General features: G+C 42.3%; 1 protein-coding gene and 1 non-coding gene across 4 annotated transcripts in view; both read left to right on the top strand.

Annotated features, from left to right (window-relative positions):
- Positions 1-23,457, top strand: part of CAMK1D (calcium/calmodulin dependent protein kinase ID) — a 433,707-nt gene that overhangs the window by 66,424 nt on the left and 343,826 nt on the right. The gene's annotated exons all lie outside the window — the stretch shown is intronic.
- On the top strand, positions 13,369-13,497 carry LOC121498382. The gene has a single exon (XR_005989761.1). It is a non-coding gene; the product is annotated as a U6atac minor spliceosomal RNA (small nuclear RNA).

The following is a 23,457-nucleotide window of genomic DNA, read 5'->3' as shown; positions in this document are numbered from 1 at the left end:
CTTCTGCAAGCCAAAGGATTTAATTACTAACAATTTCTAGTTTTCTTTTTGCCCTCATTTCCCTCTCCAGGTGTGTAGCTTTTTTTTTTTTTCCCTTCTTCAGACAGGAAGGTTTGATTATTTATTTATTTATATATATATATTTTTCACTTCTTTTTCTTTTCTTTTTTCAAATTTTAATTCCAGCATCATTAACGGAGTGTCAGGTTGGTTTCAGGTGTACAGTGTGGTGAATCTACAATTCTGTACGTTACTCAGTGCTCAACACAAGTGTGTTCTTCATCCCTTTCACCTGTTTTACTTGTTCCCCACCCACCCACCTCCCCTCTGGTGACCATCTCTTTGTTTTGTATAGTTAAGAGTGTTTTTGGTTTGTCTCTTTTTTCCCCTTTGTCCATTTGTTTTGTTTCTTAAATTCCACATATGAGTGAAATCGTACAGTATTTGTCTTACTTCTTGTAACTTACTTCACTTAGCATGACACCCTTTAGTTTCATTCACGTCATTGCAAATGGCAAGATTTCATACTTTTTGATGGCTAATATTCCATTGTATATATACATCACACCTTTATCCATTCATCTGTTGGTGGACATCTGGGCTCTTTCCATAGTTTGGCTATTGTGGATATTGCTGCTATGAACATTGGGGTGCAGGTGCCCCTTTGGATCACTATGTTTGTATTCTTTGTATAAACACCTAGTAGTGCAATTGTTGGGTTGTAGGGTAGCTCCGTTTTTAACTTTTTGAGGAACCTCCATACTACTTTCCAGAGTGAAAAGTCTGTTTTCTAAGCACCGATTATTCCATGAGGAGAGGTCCCTGGGCATGTCTGTTCCTTGTGGGCGCATTACTGTCTGTCATGACCCCTTTTCACTCATCTTAGAGTTAAACATTTTAATGAAATTTGCCTAAGACTACTAACCTCTCAGGGTGCCGAGTCTACATTTTTGATGTTTGCTAGGGATTATTAACCCTGAGATTTAAAATTCTCACCATCCCTTCTGAAGTTTTGAGGGATTGTGGTAGAGATGTGTTAGATTTGTTCTCTGTAACATAGAACAACATTTGTTCTCTCCTTCCTGTCTGGTTCCATTCTACCAAGTAGTGAATAGTTAATAGTTTGACTTTAGTTTAACAATAAAGTGGTTTAGACACCAAATACAAACCACACCCTTGGATAGCACTATATCTTTTTTTTTTTTTTTTTTTTTAGAAAGACATACTACTTCTAATTAATGTTGACTTTTCACAATATTTTCCCAAGACTTCAGCCTTCTGCTGCAGGATTCTTTCCCATTTTCTGCTCCCAATTATTATAACGGAGCCATACACTCTTCGTGCGTGGGAGACCGTAGTCTGGGCAGGCCAGATGTCAGGCACTCTTGTCTGTGTCTACCAGGATCTATTATCCAGGCCCAGTGTCTGGCTGTCTGAGGACTATTGTTCTGTGTAGCACAGGGTAAAATAATTTTTCTTTTCCACAACTCATTTTTGAAGTTATTATGACAGGTGCTTTCTGGGGTAAAAACACTGCGTGTGTCTCCGAGACCAGAATGGTTGTCTGTTCTGTTTTACTATTTATTGAAAGTATTTGTCTAGTGCATTTATTGACTGGAGACCAGCTAGCAAGAGCCACACGTTTTCAAAATTATTCTGTGAATGCACATCCCTTTATGTTTGCATTAAGCTTTATCACCCTTTAGTTGAGCTGTGGAGATTGGATTGATAGGACAGAAATATTGTGTGTTTTATTATTTGCCTGCATTTTCGGGCTTCATTGTGGTAATGACTGTGGATATTTTGTCCTCCCCTTTTCCATTAGCATGGTCAGTGTGAACATCTGCTAGGTGAGGCTGCAAAGCTGCACCCCTGAGTGGTTTGCACTTGAATCTGATTGTCCCACATTCCTGAAAGGGGGCAAGAACTTGCTTCGTTTTTCTGCTGTGTCGTTGTCACTAAAGAGGCTGAGGAGATTTTTTTTTCCAAAAAAAAAAAAAAAAAAAGGGAAGAAATTTGGTGGCCTGATTTGTGTTGCTCTCTAGCAGGAACATCTCTTTGTATCTGGGGACAGGTGGAGCTGGGGCTGCCCTGGCCTGGGGTTCAATGTCTTGCAATTCTTTAGAAGAGTTGCTTTTGGGTCACCTAGTATTTATGAGCTAGTATATCTGTTGCTTGATCTTTTTTTTTTTCCCCTCCTGCCATTCTTGTTATAATTAGCCCTTTTGGATACATTTATAATGTTTGATTGTAGTTGTTTGTTTAATTTGTGTGACAAAAGCCAAACTTTTTTTTTGACCCTCAGTCTAAACTTTATACATTCCTCTCAAAGATGGGGACTACCCCCAACCCCATAACCTGGGAAGAACTTGGTAAGAGTTTATCTCAGTAAAGTTTCCAGAACATAGAATGGATTGGAAATTGTATAAAATGAATTTTCTTGCCCAAAAAGGTAAAAAAAAAAGTTCACAAGCTATTATTTTTAAAAGATTTTATTATTTATTCACCAGAGACATAAGGAGAGGCAGAGACACAGGCAGAGGGAGAAGCAGGCTCCATGCGGGGATCCTGATGTGGGACTTGATCCCAGAACCTCAGGATCATGACCTGAGCCAAAGGCAGATGCTCAACCACTGAGCCACCCAGGCCTCCCTCACAAGCTATTTTTAAATTTATGAAAGAGAATCTCTGGTGGCATACAAATGCGGCCAGTAATAATTCTTCAGGTCTTATTAATGAATTAGAATGGACTAAGGCTCCATAAAATTTAAAGCAAAGGCTCAAAGAGTTATTACAGGAGTCTTAACTAGTTGTTTGGTTCCTGGGGTGCCTGGCTGGCTCAGCTGGAAGAGCATCCAATTCTTTATCTCGGAGTCGTGAGTTAGAGCTCCACATTGAGTGTAGAGATTACTTAAAAAAATAAACAGAAAACCAACTTTGGTTCCTCTTAAATGTTATACAAAAATGGAACTTTGTTCTGCTAATAGTTAAATTCAGATGGACCTGCAAAGCCCTGCTGAAATTTGTCACCCTTGTAGCTGCCACCCCAGACCTTGAATGTTCACCTTCAGAGTTTTCATATGTGTAAAGTCTAATTATTCCACTCTTTTCATTCATTCATTCATTCATTCATTCATTCATTCATTTTAAAGATTTTAAGTAATCTCTAAACCCAATATGAGCTTGAACTCACAACCCGGAGATGGAGATTTGGGTCCTCCATCAACAGAGCAAGTCAGGCACTCCCATTCTGTTCTTTTATTTATTTATTTTTTTTTTTATTTTTTTTTTTATTTTTTATTTTTTTTGTTCTTTTAGATAGAGGAAGGTTATATGTGGCATCCTTTTCTCTTCCCTTTTTTTTTTTTTTTGTAACAAGGAGAAGATCAAAAGGGAATGATCCACCATTGTTAAGCATTTTGGGGGAAATGAAAACCTGCTTCCTCCACTTCATTTGCAAGGAGAAGCACCTTAGAATCAAGTATACTTGGAAGCATCCACAATGCTGGGGGGAGGAGGCGGTGATCGCAGATTCCAGGCAAACCTCTGAGGAAGGAGAATGTCTTTGCCTCCTTTCCACCTTATCTTTCCTCTCAATTCTTTACTCTTTCTTTTTCTCCCCACTATTTCTCTCCTTTTTTACTTCCATTCGATTTTGAGCCAGTTTCTTTTACTCCTTTTATGTATTATCTCACAGTAGTAGAGAAAACAGGGGCACCCCTGTCACAGAGATCTGCTTTGTTGAGGACTCTGGACGGCAGAGCCAAAGACACTAATCCTTAATAAGGAAATTTTGGCTTTAATGGGAGGGACATTAATGAGCAGAAGGTCTTCTCAGGAATTGTCTGTTTATAAGATCTGTTCACTATTTATGGGACAGAGATGATGGATGCCCACTGTGTGTCAGGTGCTGCTGTCAAACACACAGGTGGATAAATGATGTCCCTCACATTCTGAGGACCCTGCAATGGCAGGGAAAGGGACAGACAACATAGAAATTAGTAGTTACCATATAGTATTGTAACTGCCTTCCTGGAGGCATGAACCACATGTTGTGTTCACATAGTTAGATGTGAGAACAACCATGGAAACATCCATTCTCCTGGTCTCAGAGACTTGGAAGAGAAAACTGTGAAATGAAGCAACGTGAGAGTTCCAGAATGAAACCATCCTGGAGGTTTGAGCTCTTGAGGACTAGAGTTAAGTTAGACCTAGCTCTGGTTCTGCCATCTTTGTTTTGGCTTCCTTCAGCTTCTCTCCTCTTGGGATTCGACTGTCTTCTGTGTCAGTGTTGTCCTGAGTGTGAGATGCAGAGCTCAAGAAATATGGCCCAGAAGGGGATAGATGTGATTGGCTGTAGAATAGACACATTCTTCAAAGTAGCATCACCTTACAATGTTAACACACAGTTTTGTTTTTTTTTTTTATGTATATTCTTTGTTGAAAATGTGTTTAAAATTTTGTGAACACAGATTCAGGTCTATAGAATAAAATGATATCTATATCCTAATATTCATGTATACATTCATATTTTATAGACAGGTCAATGACCTCCAAGTGAAAGACCACTTGGAACATATATATAGTTAAATACAACCTGGAAGGGCAGCCTGGGTGGCTCAGCGGTTTAGTGTGGCCTTCAGTCCAGGGTGTGATTCTGGAGTCTCGGGATTAGGTCCCACGTCAGGCTTCCTGGATGGAACCCGTTTCTCCCTCTGCCTCCCTCTCCCTGTCTTTCGTGAACAAATAAATAAAATCTTAAAAAAAAAATACAACCTGGATTACTCCATTCATTAAGAGAAAAATGCACCATGGGAACCGTGGGCCGTTTTCGTTTAAGTACCGTGTGCTAACCGATTGTGCCACTGGAGCTCCTTGGGCCATTTTCAAAAGAATTGTTAGAAGAGCCTTATTATATATAGACTTTGCACTTATATGTTAGTTGATTTTGGGGGTGGGTTAAAATAAGCAGAATTTTACTCAGGGTGATGTGTATCAGTAATCAGGTATACTTTTATGATTGGTAATTTCATCTCTAGATAGGTAATCCCAGAACAAAACTATAACTGTAGTCAATAAAAAAGCAGCAGTTGTCATACTGGCTTGGAGAAGGGGAATAGTCAAAATTTTGTGACTTTAATGATGTCTTCTTTGTTGTCTCTGTTCACATCTGATTACGGAGTAACACACATTTTTAGACAGGAGATTGCCCCAAGATCTTTTTTTGACTTGCCTTTAGCCATTTATAATCACCACGTCTGCTGTATCTACAGTAGTCGCAACAAGAAAAAAGGTTCTCCCAGTCTTTTTAATGTGAAAGTCATAAACCATGCCTGGACAATGCAGAAAATTTTATCACTACTTTATTTTTATTGTTAGCATAACTCTTAATTGCCTTCCTTATCTTTGTGCCTGCCTGTTGTTTTCCGGGACAAAGTTAACTGTGTTTGGAAAGTCAGTTCAGAGGTGAACTAATGATGTAGTCATAATAGCAGATATAGGCATGTTGTTGGCATTTGGTGAATGTCAAATACTAGTTTTAATGATAATAAATCTGGGGAGGAACGAGAAGTTTCTCTGTGGGAGAGACTCTTGTCCTTCAGCAATAGCAGTGTTCATTTCTATTGCAACAGGAAATACGGCTTCTTGGCCTCGATTATTAACTTTGTCATTCAGCCTGCTTATATTTGAGGAAGCTCAGCTTTTTCCAGTAGGGACAGTAGCCACAATACGAATCCTTTCTCTTCTTGTAATCAGGACCCTTTGTGGCAACCTCCATGCCAGTAATCACCAAACCCTTCAGAGTTAGGCCACTCAGTTGGTGTTGATCTGGTTTTTAGGCTCCCCTTCCGTCTGTGCCTTCACATGCTACCTTTGCCGTATCTTCACTTGACTTTACTTCTGTTGAGAATTCTGACTTCTATGATGACATGAGCCACCCTTCATTTATTCCTGTTGGGATAATTGGGCTAATGGAGGGAGGAGCTCTGGAATAGAGCTGAACACCATCCCAAGGTGATAGTTTCTCCACTTTATCCTAAGACACCTCCCCTTTTCTCGGATTTGAATCTGATTTTGGGGGGCTTTTGTCTTATTTTAGCTTTGATGGCACAACGTTAAAGAAGGAATTGAATCATTCAAAGTTATTGTCAGTACTGAGAGATAGTGCAGGTACTGGAAGGTTGACTGCATTGTCTTTTATTTCGTGTGTGTGTGTGTGTGTGTGTGTGTGTGTGTGTGTGAAGACTTTTCTACAGAAAGTCATCCAGAACCCTTCAAGGGAATGACTGGCAGCTTTCTATCACATCTTGATGAGAGGCTGAATGGGCAGCCTAAGGCCTCTGTTGCCCACTGGGCAGCCTCCAGATAGTTTTCTAGAGGAGAAATTGCAGAGCTGCCTGGACTTCTTACTCATGTTTGTTTGAGGAAGAAAGTTAAACAGCATGTGAATAATTTGAATTTTTTATAAGGAAAACACAGTGAAATATTTTTATGAAATCAGACTATTTTTGGCCTATGGGCAGATTTTATTTTTCTCTTTTGGTTTTTAATCTGTAGGGTTTTTTTTTTTTAAGATTTATTTATTTTAGAGAGATTGAGGGGGGTGGTGGGGAGGAGCAGAGGGAGAGGGACAAGCAGACTCTGCTGAGTGCAGAGCCTAATGCAGGGCTCAATTCCATGACCCATAAACCGAAACCAAGAGTCAGATCCCTGATTGAGCCATTCAGGCGCCCCAATTCTTTGGTAGTGTTTTTAAACACAACAATGAGAAAGAATTATCCCTGGACCATTTCTCCCAGTGAAAACATTAGGTGTGACTATGAAGAAATGGCATGTGGCCATGAGGAGAATGTATGGTAGAGTCATCCAAAATGCTGCCTCTGTCCCTCAGGGCTCTGTGGGCTTGGCAAGTTTCTTAAACTCTGTGTCCCACTCACTGCATCTACATGATGGAGACAATAAGCTCTGATGTTGTGGCGATTAACCAGGATCATTCTTGTCAAATGCTTAGAATATTCCTTGGTACACAGTAAGCAGTTCATGGTTATTATGTACGATTATACACTAATTCTGTTAGGTCATGTTATTACATTATGAAAGAATTGAGTTTCTTGTGGTCTTAGAAACTTTCAACAAATGTCCACCCACGCCAATGTTTAATGACTGTGTGGCCATTACTTGGTTATTCGGATGAGAGGAGAAAGCCAATCTAGCAACTTTTTGTCATCGAAACTCAGTTTACCACGCTGATTGGGAGCCTGCAGGACCCCTCCAGAGCTGAATGGGCAGAGTCCAAATGGTCCTCTACATGTTTGCAGTCACCTTGAGTAGCTGCTCTGGTGTAGAGGATATAAAACATCACAAATGGTGGTCTTTTGTAAAACATTAGAGGAAGGACACTGGACTGTTAACCAGCCCCACCACTAACCAGCTGTGTGAACTCTGGGTCAGGCCAGCTATTCATTCATTCATGCCCTCCATTTGTAAAAAACGCTAAAATATTTTAAAGTAAATTAAGACATCTTATTGCACAATTTAACAATAGCCAAGACATGGAAACCACCTAAGTGTCAACATATGATTGGATATATAAGATGCGGTTCAATGGAATATTATTCAGCCATGAGAAAGAAGGAAATCCTGCTGTATGTGACCACATGGATGGACCTCTAGGGCATTATGCTAAGAGAGATAAGTCAGAGAAAGACAAATAATGCATGATACAACTTACATGTGGAATCTAAAAAAGCAGACCTTGTAGAAGCAGAGTATAGAGTCAGAGTATATATAGGTTACCAGGGCCAGCGGGTGGGGGAATTGGGGAGATATTATTGGTCAAAGGGTGCAAGCTTACAGTTAGAAGCTGAGTAAGTTCTGGGGAATCCAATGCACAGCACGGTGATTAGAGTTAACATACTGTATTACATACTTGAAAGTTGCTGAGAAACTAGATCATAAATATTCTCAGCACACAAAAAAAAGTGGTAACACCAGTGGAGGTGTTAGCTGACACCGGGATGGTACCAAATCAACACATTGTGCCCCTTTAATGTTCATTGTATGTCAGTTATATCTAAATTAAAAAAAGATATCTTGACATGCTACCCCTAATATAATATGGCTTTCTGTCCTCTCCCAGCCCCCCAAGAAAGGAAGGAAAGGAGGAAGGAAGAAATGAAATTTCCCAATGTACCCCAAATACCATTAACATAACTAACACAGTTAATAATAGGTCTTTAATATCCTCTCATATCCAGTTCATGTTCAGGCTTCCCTAGGTACGATCAGGTCATACACTGAATGTGCTTTATGTTAGTGCAGTTGCTTTGAATGGGGGATGAGGGGTAGTACCGAGTAAATGGTCTCTAAGGCTCAGTGTTCATGTTTTTGTTTTTGTTTTTTCTTTTCAGTGTTCATGTTTTAATACCTTCAAGCAAGCGCTGCTCTGATTCTGTTCATTTCTCTCTTGTTCTTGGAGAAGGAGGATACAAAACTTATAGATATTGACCATGGCTCTATAGCATGATGAGATGGAATGTGAAAATTATTTTGACTCATGGGATCAGTCAAGACAGGTGTGCGGGTGTCACATTGGGTTAGGAAGACCTGTGTTAGGTAGGTGGTGCACATGCCAGAGAGAAAGAGTTTGAGGCCCAAGAGCGGCTTGCATTTTGTGCTCCATAAATGTTGAGTGCTATTTACAGTTACAAGGAGGACTTGGACAGACCTTCTGTTTTCATTTTGTTATCTGAGACTGTGGTATTTTCTTCAGAGAGACTAAATGTTGGGTCTCTCTCTCTGGTTGCCTGTCTAGGGAAAGTCCCATTATTCCAGAACAAAAGAGTGAAAAAGTCATATAGTAACAGCCTAGGGGATGTTGGGTGCTTCAGCCCCAGGGATCACCAGCCTGTTGGCACATTCTCTGCATTGGGTGGATGTCCCTATGAAGCCACTTCCCAGCATCTTAGCCTTCTCCTGACAAACACCTGCCTGGGTCCACCCTGTTATGTGTGTGAGGTATGAGGGCCAATTAGGAACATGCTCTTCCCATCTGTGCTCTGAACCATATGAGAAGTATGGTTGAGGGGTCAGGCAGGTGGAGGTCAAGGTAATAACTATTTCTGATCAAAGTTAAATTGGAGGCTGTAGTATGTGACAGTAGAGAAGCTTCTTAATTCAGAACCTCCAAATCTGGGGCACTGCCCACTATAGGCACCCTCCCCAGGCAGATCCTTCTAGCAGGCTCCTAAGGGACAGAGGGAGAAGGGGCTAAGCATCCAGCCCTCCTATTCCTCTGGCCAGCCAGGCAAGTCTCTGCTGCTCCGTGGAGGAGAAGGGGAGGGGGAAACCTTCCCCCTTACAGTTAACCTTCCTCTTGGGACCTGGCATTCCTCAGTGTCATGGGTGCCTTGTGGGCTCCTTCCCACTGTCTCAGCTTCGTAGACTAAATTATTTGAGGAGAGAGAGAGAGAGAAATGAGATAAGTTCTGATAATAGTACTATTCAATAAATATTGTCATTCGTGTGATACATACTCCCTGAATAGATAAGTCTTAAAAAAATTCAACTTCAAAATTTCCCCCAAAGTCTGAATATTTATTGCGTGAATGAATATATCAGTCACCTATTTGTATTTGAGGGGCAGAGACTCAGGATGGATGTGTGTGTGTGTGTGTGTGTGTGTATGTGTGTGTGTTGGGGCCGGAGCAGAGAGGAAGTGGGAGGAAGAGCCAAGGCTTTCTGAAATTACCTGGAGGAATTCCAGGCTGCTCTGAAGGGGTGCCCATGCCCTGAGTGTCCTGGAAGTCAGCTCCCTTAACTGACGGACCTTTTGCCCCTGCGTGCCAGGAACCAGGGCAGAGACATTGGGGACTTGATGTGGCACTTCTTTTGGGAGCACCCTCCTTTCACAAGTGGCCAGCAGTCCCGTCACAGGGGAAGAAGTTGGTGTGACAGGGAGGAGGAACAGGGGCTGGTTGAGCAGGCGGATTGGGTAGGCAGCATTTACTGACCTTACAACCATACTTTGTTTTCAGGCATATTCTGAGATTTAAGCATAGAGCAGGACAACAAACTTTGTTCAGATTGATGGAGCCAAAGATTGCATGACATTTAACTGGTAGAACAGGGATGTCTTGGTGGCTCAGTTGGTTAAGCATCCCACCCTTGATTTTGGCTCAGGTCATGATCTCAGAGTCACAAGACTGAGCCCCAAGTTTGTGTGGAGGGGGGTGGTCTTTGCTCATTGGGGAGTCTGCTTGAGATTCTCTCCCTCTGTTTCTCCCTGTGCGCGCGCGCTCTCTAAATAAATAAATAAATAAATAAATAAATACATAAATAAATAAATAAATACGTACATACAATCTTTTAAAAAAAACTGTGGTAAAACATATATAACATAAAAATTTACTATTTTAACAACTTTATCAGTGGCATAAATTCATTCACAGTGTGCCTCCCCTGTCCATCTCCAGGACATTTTCATCTTCCCTAATTGAAAATCTACCCACTAACCACCACCAGTAACCAGCCCCTAATAATCACCATTCTATTTTCTGTCTATGAATTAGACTAAATCTAGGGACCTCAAATAAGTAGCATCATACAGCATTTGGCTTTTTGTGTCTGGATTATTTGACTTAGCATAATGTCCCCAAGGTTCACCCACATTGTAGCAGGTGCCAGAATTTCCTTCCTTTTTAGGACTGAACGATATTCCACTGTATGGGGATATGCCCCATTTTGTTTCTCCATTCATCTGTCAAGGGGCCCTTGGATTGCTTCCCCCTTTTGGCTTTTATGAATAATGCTGATATGGACATTGATGTACAAATATCTGCGTTATATCTTTTCAAAGTAAACTTTCTTTTTGAAATGTAATATATGCATTACATTTTTGGTGACCATAGCATACTTCCAATTCACACTGAGCCTGAGCTTCTTATCCAAAACCCCTAAAGTTTTAAATGTCACAATTATAATGGATTTTGTCATTGATCTTTGCCCCTTTTGTCTTGAATTGTTAATTTTTGTACACCTAACTGTATATTTAATCTTGTTAGATCTAGTTCACCAAATTGCCTGACAAGACCTTTTAGAAGTCTGAGTCTTTCATCTTGTTTAATTTTGGGTCGTTCACAAATATGATCGTATCCTGTGTATCTCTGTGCAAGCCTCCAAGAGTTGTGGGTACTGCTGGAAACCTCCCCCTGGTTGGCTTCTTTCTCTGGGTGTCACTGTGCTGCCCTATGCCCATTTATCCTGCTTTTCTCACCTCTGGTTCCATTCTTCATTTTGTTCATAAGGAAACATGTTACCCTCCAGCAAGCATGTCTGCACATTTTCATGCTCTAACAGTCTCCAGACTTGACAATGGAAATTAGCCAGACTGGTCATACATGCTCTTAAGTGTTTTGAGGTAGGGGATGGTAACCACCAGAAAGTTGTAGTTGAATGAGGATTAGCTGTTCTCTTACAGCCTCATGACCAGCTTATAATGAAAGCAAATTTCAGAACAAATTCAGCATCAGGACGCTTCTTAAATGGGTATTAGCAGAATGTAGTTCATAAGTTCTGTGCTGTATCCTGAAATCCCAGCTCTGTGTCCTCTTAGGTACTTCGACCACCACTTAGGATGAAAGCTTCCCTTGAAGCAAAGCTGCCAATATTCCAAAAGCAGGATTACATTTCCGTTAGGATAGGCATCAGGCAGCCAGAAATCCCTCAAACCAATGGATAGACCATTTTGGGATCAAGTTGAAGGGTACAGGTCCTGAGCCTTATCCCTGCCTATTCAAGGATAGAGATTATCTAAAATATTTTTCCCCATTCTTAATGCTCATCATGCTAATTAACCACTGATTTCATCAAGAAAAAAAAAATCATTCCTCACATTCATTTTGTTAGTTAGCAGAAGGGCTAATATGACTCAAATATAGATAACAGAAGGGGTTCTAGTTGGCTGCTTCTGGGATAAGGACTTCTTGGCTGAGGATGCTAGCTGACTAGCTCAGGATGCTGAGATATACTTTACATATAGTGAAGATAACAAATCTCAGAATTTTTTAACCCATGTAAGGACCACCTAGATCAAGATGAAGAACATTTCCAGCACCCTAGAAGTCCTTTGGTACTGTTTTCCCCGTGAGAACAATGCCCTTCCTTCCCAAAGGTAATTACTGTTCTGACCTCTGTCACCGTAAATTAGTTTTGCCTATTTGAATTCCATATAATGGATCATATTTAAGTTTTGTGACATTCATTCATGTTGTATAATTGCTCATTTTTTCCCATTGCTGTGTAGTATTCCATTGTATGAGATTTAGATATCCATTCTACACTTGGTAGACATTTGATTATTTCCAGTTTGGGGCTATTGTGAATAAAACAGCTAAAAACATTGTGGTGCAGGGATCCCTGGGTGGTGCAGCGGTTTGGCGCCTGCCTTTGGCCCAGGGCGCGATCCTGGAGATCCGGGATCGAATCCCATGTCGGGCTCCCGGTGCATGGAGCCTGCTTCTCCCTCTGCCTGTATCTCTGCCTCTCTCTCTCTCTGTGACTATCATAAATAAATAAAAATTAAAAAAACAAAAAAAAACAAAAAAAAACATTGTGGTGCATGTCTTTGGTGGATGGACTATGAGTTACTGATTAAGGTGACTGTAAAATTGGTTTATATTCATCAATACAGAACATCATGTTGGCCATGACACATGTTTTTTTAAGTATATTGAACAGATCATACAAAACTGTATCAAAGAAAGGGATACAGTCTGGTATGTTGGTATTTACCAAAGTATATGCTGGAACAAAAGGAAATCATTGCTTTTGTGTTCCTTGACTTTAATAAATATTCTAAGCCAGAGGGTGCGTTTCCTGAGAGCTGAGATTCTCATGTGAAAGTATGTTGTTTCCTCATGCCTTTTCTAGAATGGGTGGGAAAAGGACCTTTTCATTGATTCTGCAAATAGGCATCATTTTCTAATTTTAGATTGTCACTGTGAAAAAAAGTCATGAATTACTGAAAAACTCTGAGAATATCAACTACTTTTGGGGGTCCCCTGCATTGGAATGAATAGGGTTTTTAAATATTCATTTATGTTTTTCTTTCCATGTCATTTTGAGTATTGTGATGAAAAGAAAGCATTTGCTGCTGATTTAGAATCCCTGAATACTCTTATAAAAATTTAATTCCACCCATATTAACTAGGCTTTCAAGGCTTTTTTAGAGGGCCTGTTTTCCTCTAATAGGTTTCTAGAGGAAAAATCTGTCAGCCTAAGAAAATTGATGGGTGGAAGTAGAATAGGGGAGCTGAACTCTGGCTACCATTTGGGGATGCTGCATCAATTTAAAATTTCAAAGAGTCTGTGTTTTATGAAAGTGAGGAATTCGGTTAGCACTCCCCTTGACAAGAGTGGAAAAAATTCTAGTGCCCTGTAGCACACATGTACATGGATGCTATCACGCCCTCTTTATAGCACCTAACAATATTTCTTAGCAACCCTATGGTGTAAACCAACATTACAAATGTCCTGTTCTGGGAATCTTTTCCTACATGCACACCTGCACCCATACTGAGGGGACACCGGTACAAGCTTTGTGTGTAACACCAGAGCACCAGAAGCTACCGGATGTACAGTGGTCTATGAGGGAGTGGTTGAAGGATGGCATCTGTGGGCAGTGGATGCTGTGTAGTTGTTGATGAGAGTGATGATGTGTGTTGTGACGTGGAATGGTGTCCAGATACACGGCCAAGTGAAGGAAACAAGCTGGGGACGAGTGTATAGACTATATTACCTTTATGCAAGGAAGGTGAGGATCTGGAAATATGCAGGGAAGTTTGTTTATATTTGCATAGAGAAGCCCTGGAAAGATAACAAGAAACGAAGGTAGATGTGGATAGGTAGCAGGCAGCGGTGAGCATAGGGACTGGCAGTAGCGTGGGAATGGCTCTGTCTGCCTGTTTATGTTGTGTTGACTTTTGGAATCACGCAGTAGACAACCAACCAACAAAAGTGATTCTGTCCAGGCGTGCCCCTTGACATTGAACTAGACCAAGAGCAGGTGGCAGAGAGCGAAGCCGGTTGAATGCATCATGAAAGGGTGAGGTCATCCACTCCATATCCATTCTCAGAAGCTCTCAAATTCAGACATTCAATAGCAGGTGCTTACTCAACAGGTCTGCCAATCTGATGTGCCAGGCACTGGCTTAGGTGCTGTCACTGGGGGCCTTAGGTCCAGGCTTTCATGGAGGTACTTGAAGGGACAGACCACAAGGAAATGATGAGCAAGCAGGAGGCTTATTCCGCTAGGCCCCAGGGAAGGAGGTGAGAGCAGTCCTTGCTGAGGTCAAAAGGGAGGTTAACTGCTGAACTGTATTCCGCATGTCGAGCCGAGTTTGTGAGCAATAAATTGGGGGTAAATTCTCACTTTTATTCTTTTCACCACGGCGCTCAGAATGTCATTTTTTTTTACCATAATCTCATTATCCCTTCAGTTAAGTTTCAAATAAAGAAATAAACACAGAATAGAGGTCACTGTACCCCAGTCTACTACTGTGTTGCCCAGAAGACCAGAATTTAGGTGAATAAGTCAAAGTTGAGTTGACGATTACAGTTTTTTTTCACAACAGTGGGGCTGTATTGGGGATTATATTATCTCTATGATTTGTGTGACTATAACCATAGGTTATTAAACAGACAAGATATTAGTCTGACAATCTGTTACTCCACTCTGGAAGCGGTTAAATGTAAATTGTCCCTTTACTGTGACATATTAGCTATAGAAAATTCAAACACACGCTCTTCTCCCTCCCACTCCCCCAACCCAGGGCTCACATTCCTCATATCTTCAAGACAATTATTTTCTGAAAATACTATGGAGATGTTCTCACGGTAGATGGTGTAGACATTTGCAACATTTCTCCTCTGTTTATTTATTTTTTTCTCATTCTGGTCTTTTACTGGCAGATTTCTCCTTCACCGTTTCTGAATCAGATGAAATATTAATATGGTTATTTTTAAAAGTTTCTATGATGATATGATTTTTTAAAAGGGAGAAATATTTTTTCCTCTGTTTCTTTCGATTCCATTAAGCTTCGGTGAAACTTGAGAAACAGATCAAAGGCCATAGGAGATTGTGACGGTCAGCATGCTTTTTCGCATCTCCACTTCTTCAGCCACTTAAGTCTTGCTCAGATTTGACGGAATAAAAAACACAGACTGGCAGCCAGAGTTGGGAGTCTGGAATCTTCCTGGCAACCAAAGCCCAAAATACAGATCTCTCTGGAGCCAGCATATTCATAAACGATCGGAGGTTTGTGACTTAGTTAAGAAAGCACCAGAAGTCAGATTTAAGTTAAAAAAGAAAAAAAGCAGCGTAATGCAGATCCTTATTTTATAATCACAACAAAGAGCTTTCTATGGAATAGTAAGAACCGCTCAGGTTCCCAGGGATCCTGTCATCCTACGGGATGCTCAGAAAGGTGATGGCCATGGAAGCTGGCCAGCGTGCTTACCTGTTGCTTACTGCTTGAGAGACTTGGGCCTCACCGGAAGGTGTGACATCCCTGGGCCTGGCGGTGGGAGTCACTGGAGCTGCCCCCTGATGGGGTGACTCTTCACAATGTCCATCACTAGCACAGCAAGGCAGCCTTGCAGAGAGTGAGGTGCATTAAGTGGTTCCGCACATGCGAGGTGCCAGGCATTTAGGCACAGTGAGGGTGTATGTCCGGTGCTCACACTAGGTTGTGTTTTCTTTCCGAATGTCATTTCCAGAGAGGACAGTAGAACAACAGGGATGCAAAGGTGAGAAAGGGTGATGGAGCGAGTTCTCTGATGCCTTTTGCTGTTTGGGGGGATGTTTGTAGAGTTAGCATATCCAAAAGGGGTGCCTTGGCCTGTGAAATCTCTCATCATTTGGGGGTGTTCTTCTTCTCTGTGGTCCCTTCATGCTTCTAGTAGTGGACCAGCCACACTGAGTGGAGACTGCGTTGCTTCGCCACAGCAACTTTGGAGGAAGAAGTTTATTGCTCGTTACATTACAGAAACCAAAGGATTGCTTTTCTTGGAAGCAACTCCCTGGTTTCTAAACCACACAGTAAACTGTTCTCCGGTGTCCACTTTGGCCGAATATTCTCAGCCAACGCTTCTTCTATCTTCTGCACACAGCATGATCCTTGGCTCCTTGGTGAGTCAGGGAAAGAAGATGAATGTATGTTTACAGTAGTTGTAATGTTCCTCCAAAGCCCAAATTCTGTTAATTTCATTAAAAATTTTTCAGATTCTACCGAATTAACAATTTGTGTATCTGGCCTGTTAAGAGTTTTTTTAACTGCTGCTAGCCATTTGACCATATCTGTGGGAGCCTCAAAGCAGTCCAGCAGAATGGGTGTAAAATATAGTCATAAGGACAAAAAAAAAAATAACTGGCATTTGTACAGTGCATTGGAGTTCATGACATGCAATTTCTGTGTCGTGTGTGTTACTCAACAGGAGATGGATCAGAGGACAGAGCCAACAGGCTCAACAGGCCAATTTGAGTCAAGGAGCTTTTATTTCTAACCAGTGGTGGTAATGGGGTCCTTTCATGTTGGTGAGAACTCAGAGGGCAGCACTTAACAGCAGCAGGGACAAGGGAACATTCTGAGTGGGCTGGAGGGAAGGTGCACGTTACGCCAGAGAAGGTGCATCTCTTGGCAAGGTTCTGTTGAGCAAACAATGGCTGAAATTGGTGTCAGTAACAACCTATTTCCTGCCTGATTGGGTTAGGAAAAGAAAATAAACTCTGAGTTTTTTTTTTTTTTTTTTTTTTTTAAGATTTTCTTTATTTTTTTTGAGAGAGATGAGAGTGAGTGAGCGCAAGTGGAGGGAGAGGGAGAGGCGGAGGAAGAGGGAGAGGGAGAAGCAGACATCCCCCCTGAGCGCAGAGCCTGGCATCTAGCACAGGGCTCGATCTCAGGACCCCAAGATCACAAGCTGAGCCAAAGTCAAATGCTTAACGACTAAGCCACCCAGACGCCCCTCTAAGAGGTTTTTAGCAAAGTATTACATGTATATACACGTGTCACATGTTGGTGCTTATTAGTATTTATTAGTCGATTCACTCATATGTTTATATTCAGAAGTTGCCCTTTTTAAGTAAACAAAATTCTTAACCCACTAGCGTATGTGTGTTTTTTTTTAAAAGATTTTATTTATTTATTCATGAGAGACAGAGAGAGAGAGAGAGAGAGAGAGAGAGAGAGAGAGAGAGACAAGCAGGCTCCATGCAGGGAGCCTGACGTGGGACTCCATCCCGGGACCCCAGGATCATGCCCTGGGCCAAAGGCAGGCGCTTAACCGCTGAGCCACCAAGGTGTCCCCTGCTAGTGTATTTGTGTCTCTATCAACCAGTTTTCTCATGTCTGATTTTGTTGCCAATGTTTTCACTACCAAGTTCCTTGTGCCCTTTTTTTTCTTTTCACTTAGAGCCAGTGACTTGAAGGATTTGATATTAATGTTGAGCTGGACTCTGAGAGCCTAGTTAAAATGTATCTCAAAACAATAATAAAAGTCACTGGCTGTTCCCTTTCTTCTTCCCATGATTATTGAATGAGTAAGTGAGGAATTAAGATGATTAATGTGCAAACACCGAGCACTGGCCTTGGCAGATGAGTGTTCAGTAAATTAGTATTTTGCCTCACCCTCAATAGTGCTTTTCTTTCTTTTTTTTCTCCTTCCCCCTTCCCCCTTTCTCCCTCCCTCCCTTCTTTCCTCCCTTCTTTCCTCCCTTCCTTCCTTCCTTCCTTCCTTCCTTCCTTCCGTCTCCACACCCCATGTGGGGCTTGTACTCAGAACCCTGAGATCAAGAGTTGCATGCTTTATAACCTGAGCCAGCCAGGTGCCCCTCAATAGTGCTTTTCATCCTTCTTCTGAGTACTCTCAAGTGCAGAGAGTGGTAGACGCATGAGCTTAGGTATCTCTGGGTGTCTCACGGACTCCCATTGAGGACCACTGATGTTCTTGGAAGATGGGCCCTTGTAACCTCGTGGCTCTCTCTACCCCTTGGCACACATACTATAATTTGAGAAGTTTGGTGTTAGCAGCTAATGTTGGAAAGACAGAAGGGAGTGGTCAGTGTATTCACCACAAATATGTTTTGTCATGTTTGATATCCTTTGAAATTTGGTCACATTTGTGTGGTTTATAAGGCCATTCTCTTGGGACACGCTGGGTGGCTCAGCGGTTGAGCAACTGCCTTCAGCTCAGGGCGTGATCCTAGGGTCCTGGGATTGAGTCCTACATCGGGCTCCCTGCATGGAGCCTGCTTCTCCTGCCTGTGTCTCTGCCTCTCTCTCTCTCTCTCTCTCTCTCTCTCTCTCTGTTTCTCATGAATAAATAAAATCTTTAGAAAAAAAAACGGCCATTCTCTTAGGTAGATTAGAACAACCCACCTGTTCCCCAGTCATTCTGGACATCGGGCAGGGAATCATTTTTCCTCAAATTTGCATTTGCTCGTACAGCTAAAATGTGGAAATCTGCTGAGAATACACTTGTACTTAGTGTCCTGTGGATTTTAGTTACATGAAGAGTTTTAATGGTGGGTTTCTTATTGGAGGGTAAGATAATAGGACAATATTTTTTTACTAACTCAGATACATGAAAATAAGAAAGAAATCCTTCTGATCATTTGGGCATTTCTGTAGCAGCTGCTAATTACAGATGATCCTCAATTGCCCCTGAATTCAGGGATTCTTATAGATAATATGCATTCTTTGATAGTCAAAAAATTTCACTTTGGTTGTTAGTTCTTATTTCCTTCTTTTTTTAAAGTTATTATTTGAGAGAGAGAAAGTGAGAAAGCATGAGTAGGGGGAAGGGCAGAGGGAGATGTGGGGCTCCAGTCCCAGGACCATGACCTGAGCCAAAGGCAGATGCTTAACCAACTGAGCCACCCAGGCGCCCCTGTTAGTTCTTGTTTCTTGTTCTTTTCTTTTCTTTTTTTAAAGATTTTATTTATTTATCCATGAGAGACACGGAGAGAGAGGGGCAGAGACACAGGCAGAGGGAGAAGCAGGCTCCATGCAGAGAGCCCCATGTGGGGCTCGATCCCAGATCTCCAGGATCACACCGTGGGCCGAAGGCAGGCGCTCAATCGCTGAGCCACCCAGGTGTTCCTAGTTCTTGTTTCTATGGAACCAGTCTTATTTTGAAACCAACTTTTGACAGAAGACGTAACATTGTGAGCAATCACCACTTGTTCTATCTAGGTGTCTCATTTAATCATTGCTTTAATCCTGCAATGTGGGTGTTACTCCTCCCAGTGATGGATGAAGAGACAGAGGTTCAGGGAAGCTAATGCAGGACCACCCACTGAGTCATGGAGCTGGGCCCTAACCTCACCTCTCTGACTCAAGACTCATTATCTCTCTCTCAAACTACTGCCTCTCCACTGGTAGAAATATGGTAAAATGTCCTGTAAGATTGGAGGAGGCCCAAAAAAGGCTAACATAATCATGAATCATCAATTCCTGTGTAACCAAGAATTGACGAACATTTGAGAGAGTTAGCTTGGGTTTCTTCATACCAAAGTATTGACAAGCATTATAAGGAGCAAATGAGATAATGGATTAGAAATGCACTGGTCAGTACAACCAGCCCTACGCATACTAAGGCGGATTGTCAGTCCCTTAAACCTCTGCCCTTTGAGAAGAATTCGGTGCCTGGGACGGTGCCTTTGGCCCCTCCGAGTTACAGGTTGGTCACTGTGATAGCTCGGCATGGCTGTTTACACTAGTTGAGACCTACATCTGGTCTAGACAAATGAGAGCTGCCAAACAAAGCAACGCGTTGAACGAGGATTGTCATGGCCAGGAGCCCATTTTCTTGTTTAAGATCTCTGGAACTTTCCTGCTAAAAGGCAGACAAGGTTTGGATAACTCATTTGAAAGCAAACCAAGTACTGTGTTCTCCCTCAGCCACTTGAGAAACTTGCTCAAAAATATATGCGAAGCAGAAGGAATGGAAAGGCGCTGCCATGTTTAAGCGCGTAGCAAGGAGTGAGTCGGTGGTTGGGAACCCACCGTCATGGTGCCTTGACGGGTGGAACTCTTGGCACAGATGAATTGTTGCTTGAGCAATAGTCTTCACCCAGACAGTGCAGTTGCCTAGTGTGTACCTAAACCTCTCACCTCTGTTGAGAATAATGAAATGGCCAGTTACACAAGGGCTGCCTCAATGACTTTTCTCTCATCCCTGTTCATCTTCTAAGAACATCAGTTGAGACAGACGTTGTAGTGCCTGGTACAGTAACTGGCACGTTGAGGGATGACATACATAGTTCTTGAATACGTGTACTGCAGAAGCATCTCCTGGAAGTCAGGCTCAGTTTGAGCATCCGTGAGTAGGGTGACCTCTTGATTGGTCTTTATTCACATGAAGCTTATAAAATACATTCTTTAGGTTTTTTTAATTGAAATTTTATTGAGGTCAAATTTGATTGTAGATTTACATGAAGCTGTAAGGAATAATATGGAGAGATCCTGTGTACCTTTTATATAGTTTTCCCCAATGGGGGAAATTTTTCTGACAAAAACGCAACACAATATCAAAATCAGGATGTTGGCATTGAGACAGTCCACCCATGTCGCTCATATGATCTGATTTTGTTCAAATGTATTTTTTTAAAGATTTATTTATTTTTAGAGAGGGAGAGAGAACAGAGGGAGGGGCACGGGGAGAGGGAGAGAGAGAATCTTTTTTTTTTTTTTTTTAAGAGATTTTATTTATTTATTCATGAGAAGCAGAGACACAGGCAGAGGGAAAGCAGACTCAATGCAGGGACCCCAACGTGGGACTCGATCCTTGGGACTCCAGGATTACGCCCTGGGTGAAAGGGAGGTGCTAAACTGCTGAGCCACCCAGGGATCCCCAGGAGAGAGAGAATCTTAAGCAGACTCCGTGCTGAGTGTGGAGCCTGTCACAGGGCTCGATCTCACGATCCTGAGATCACAACCTGAGACAAAACCAAGAGTCGGAAGCTCAACCAACTGAGCCACCCAGACACCCCTGTTCAAATATTTTTTTAGTGTGCTTTTAAAATGGTGAAGTATGATTGGGGAGGGAAAAAAGCCAGACTGTAGGCTCCTGTGGCAAAGGTGGAACTAGAACTTTGTGAACGTATGTTGGGGCGAGGCTGGTTTCCAGTCCAGAGGAGAGCTGAGTGTGGGACGACTCAGGGGGTCCCCTGTCGGGGAGCAGAGGCTTCTCAGGGCAGTGAGCCTTGGGGCTGAGAGCAGTGGGCGTCTGTTTGGCAGCCCAGAAGAAAGGAGGGAGCCTTGTCCTGCATTTTCCAGGGCTGAGGCTGCCGCCAGTGGGTGCCCTTCCCACCAGTGACCTCCTTGCTCCAGCCACGCGGCGGGAACACGTGCCATGGTTTGGGCTTACAGGGGCCCGAAGTCTGGTCTACACCCAAATCCCAGACCACACCCGCCCCCTTCTGAACCAGAATTTCCAGAAGCCTTGAGAATTAGCCCCAGTCTCTGTCATTCTTTCCTTTCCTGTGGTTGTTTTTCTCATTGGATTCAGGCGAGCAAATAATGAGGTATTGGAGGGCTGGTGGTGCCTCTTTTTATTCATTATTTAGCAGTCTCTTAACCAAATCTCATCTGCCCTGTGCAGCCCGCACAGCATTGTGCTGGAAAGGTGGGTCATTAATGCTGATGGAAATGAAGTCAGCTTCTCCCTGGGGAGACACTTCCAGGGAACGAGGACCTGCAACTCCCCTGATGCGGAGGAGGTGGGGTGAGCAGAGGGTAGTGGTGCAGAGAGCAGGAGCCCATTATGTTTCTGGGACCCTTGAAGCCCAGGGTCCCACAGAGCTGAAGGAGCTTCTCTGAAGTGGGAATGTGGCCTTGTTTCTATTTAGGGAGAGAAAAACCACCCAGTATTTTTTATGCTCCCGAATTGAATCCAGCCTTCTAGGTTAGAAGATAGAGGTCCCCCCTACCATCCCCTTTTCTGACTTAAAAGTGTCTGGGTTTCAGCCTGTGTGAGTAACTAACTCACAGTTAACTCTTGCTTCTGAGCCAGGCCTTCCCTTAGGGGTGGGCAGGCTAGTTGCTGGCTTTACCATCACTGCTTTTCCTGGGGCAGAGCCAAGGAAGGCAACATTTGCATAATATTCCCTTATTTGGCTGGCCACCTTCTGCCATAGATCTGGAAAATAAAAGACACACCTTTCCCAGGAATTACTAGTTGTCCAACAAATAACTACATAACAACTGCTTACTATGTGGGAACCCTGAGAACTTTTTCCAGGAAAAGCTAATATAATAAAATACTTTGGCAAACGTGCTTATAGTATAATATTATTTAATAAGGTTTTAAGAATCCGGTTTTTAAATTTGCAGCTTCTGGAGGAAATCACGTTTTATTTTACTTGGAGAACAATTTAGTTGAAATGACCCTTGCAAGGGATTTGGAAAATGCACGTGTTCAGTTATTCTTCTAAGCCTTTTTATATAACTGGTTCTCACAGAACCTTGTTATTCCTGGCAGATTCCCCCCCCCCCTCTGTTCCCACTTTTTTGGTTTACCAGGTTATTCTTCTTTTTAAGTATTGAACATTTTCTTCGGAGCATATTCTGATATTTCAGTAAATGGATGAATACCAGAAAGAAAGGATGGTGAATTTCTGCTTCATTGCTTTGGATATTTCTTTGGATCCAAAGATATGTCTCAATGATTCCAAATGTTCACATCTCAGTAAGCAACCAGATAATGAGTTTCTTCGAATTACTGCAGAATGTCCATTATTATATAGATACAGCTAGCCATGAGGGCTACATTTGCCTCCCGGATTTTATGACGACTTTCTGGAATGCTTTTGAAAACTTTAACTATATAGTACACATAGGCTCACTTTGTAAATTAAAGAAAGAGTGTGTCTGCGCCCCCATCCCTTATATGATAACGACTTGGAGAAAAATATGAAAATTGGCTCTCATCCTCAGCCATAACCACTGTTAAATTACAAAAATGTATTTTTCCAGGCTTTTTCTATGCATAGTTAACACGATTACTTTCCTTGTTGTGTATTGTTTCTTCCATTTATCATTAAATGACATATCCTGGGCATTTTCTCACATTGTAAATCTTTTTCCCAAATACTGTATATGCCGTTTGAATCCCAGGAAACCCAGGCCTAGCTTGAAGTGTGCACCATGGCCCACTGTGCCCCCACTTCTGTATTGACCAGCGGGCCCCAGGGTGTGTGTAGGGGAGGAGGGGGTCCCCTTGCCTTCCTGAAGTCAGAGTGCCGTAAGCATCCTCTCATTTCTCTCCATTCCTTCTCCTCTTTGTTCCCATGTGCATTTTCCTATGCGTATTTTTAGTTCCTTTTCACTCGCCAGTATCGATCAGAGGCTGGGGGCCGAGTGGCGGTCCCCTGGCCATGGCTTCTCTGCCTACGGGCGT

This window comes from Vulpes lagopus, chromosome 8 (genome assembly GCF_018345385.1).
Source record: "Vulpes lagopus strain Blue_001 chromosome 8, ASM1834538v1, whole genome shotgun sequence".
NCBI classification, from domain to species: domain Eukaryota; kingdom Metazoa; phylum Chordata; class Mammalia; order Carnivora; family Canidae; genus Vulpes; species Vulpes lagopus.
The sequence above is the reverse complement of the archived record's forward strand: the minus strand, read 5'-3'. Positions and strand labels throughout refer to the sequence as shown.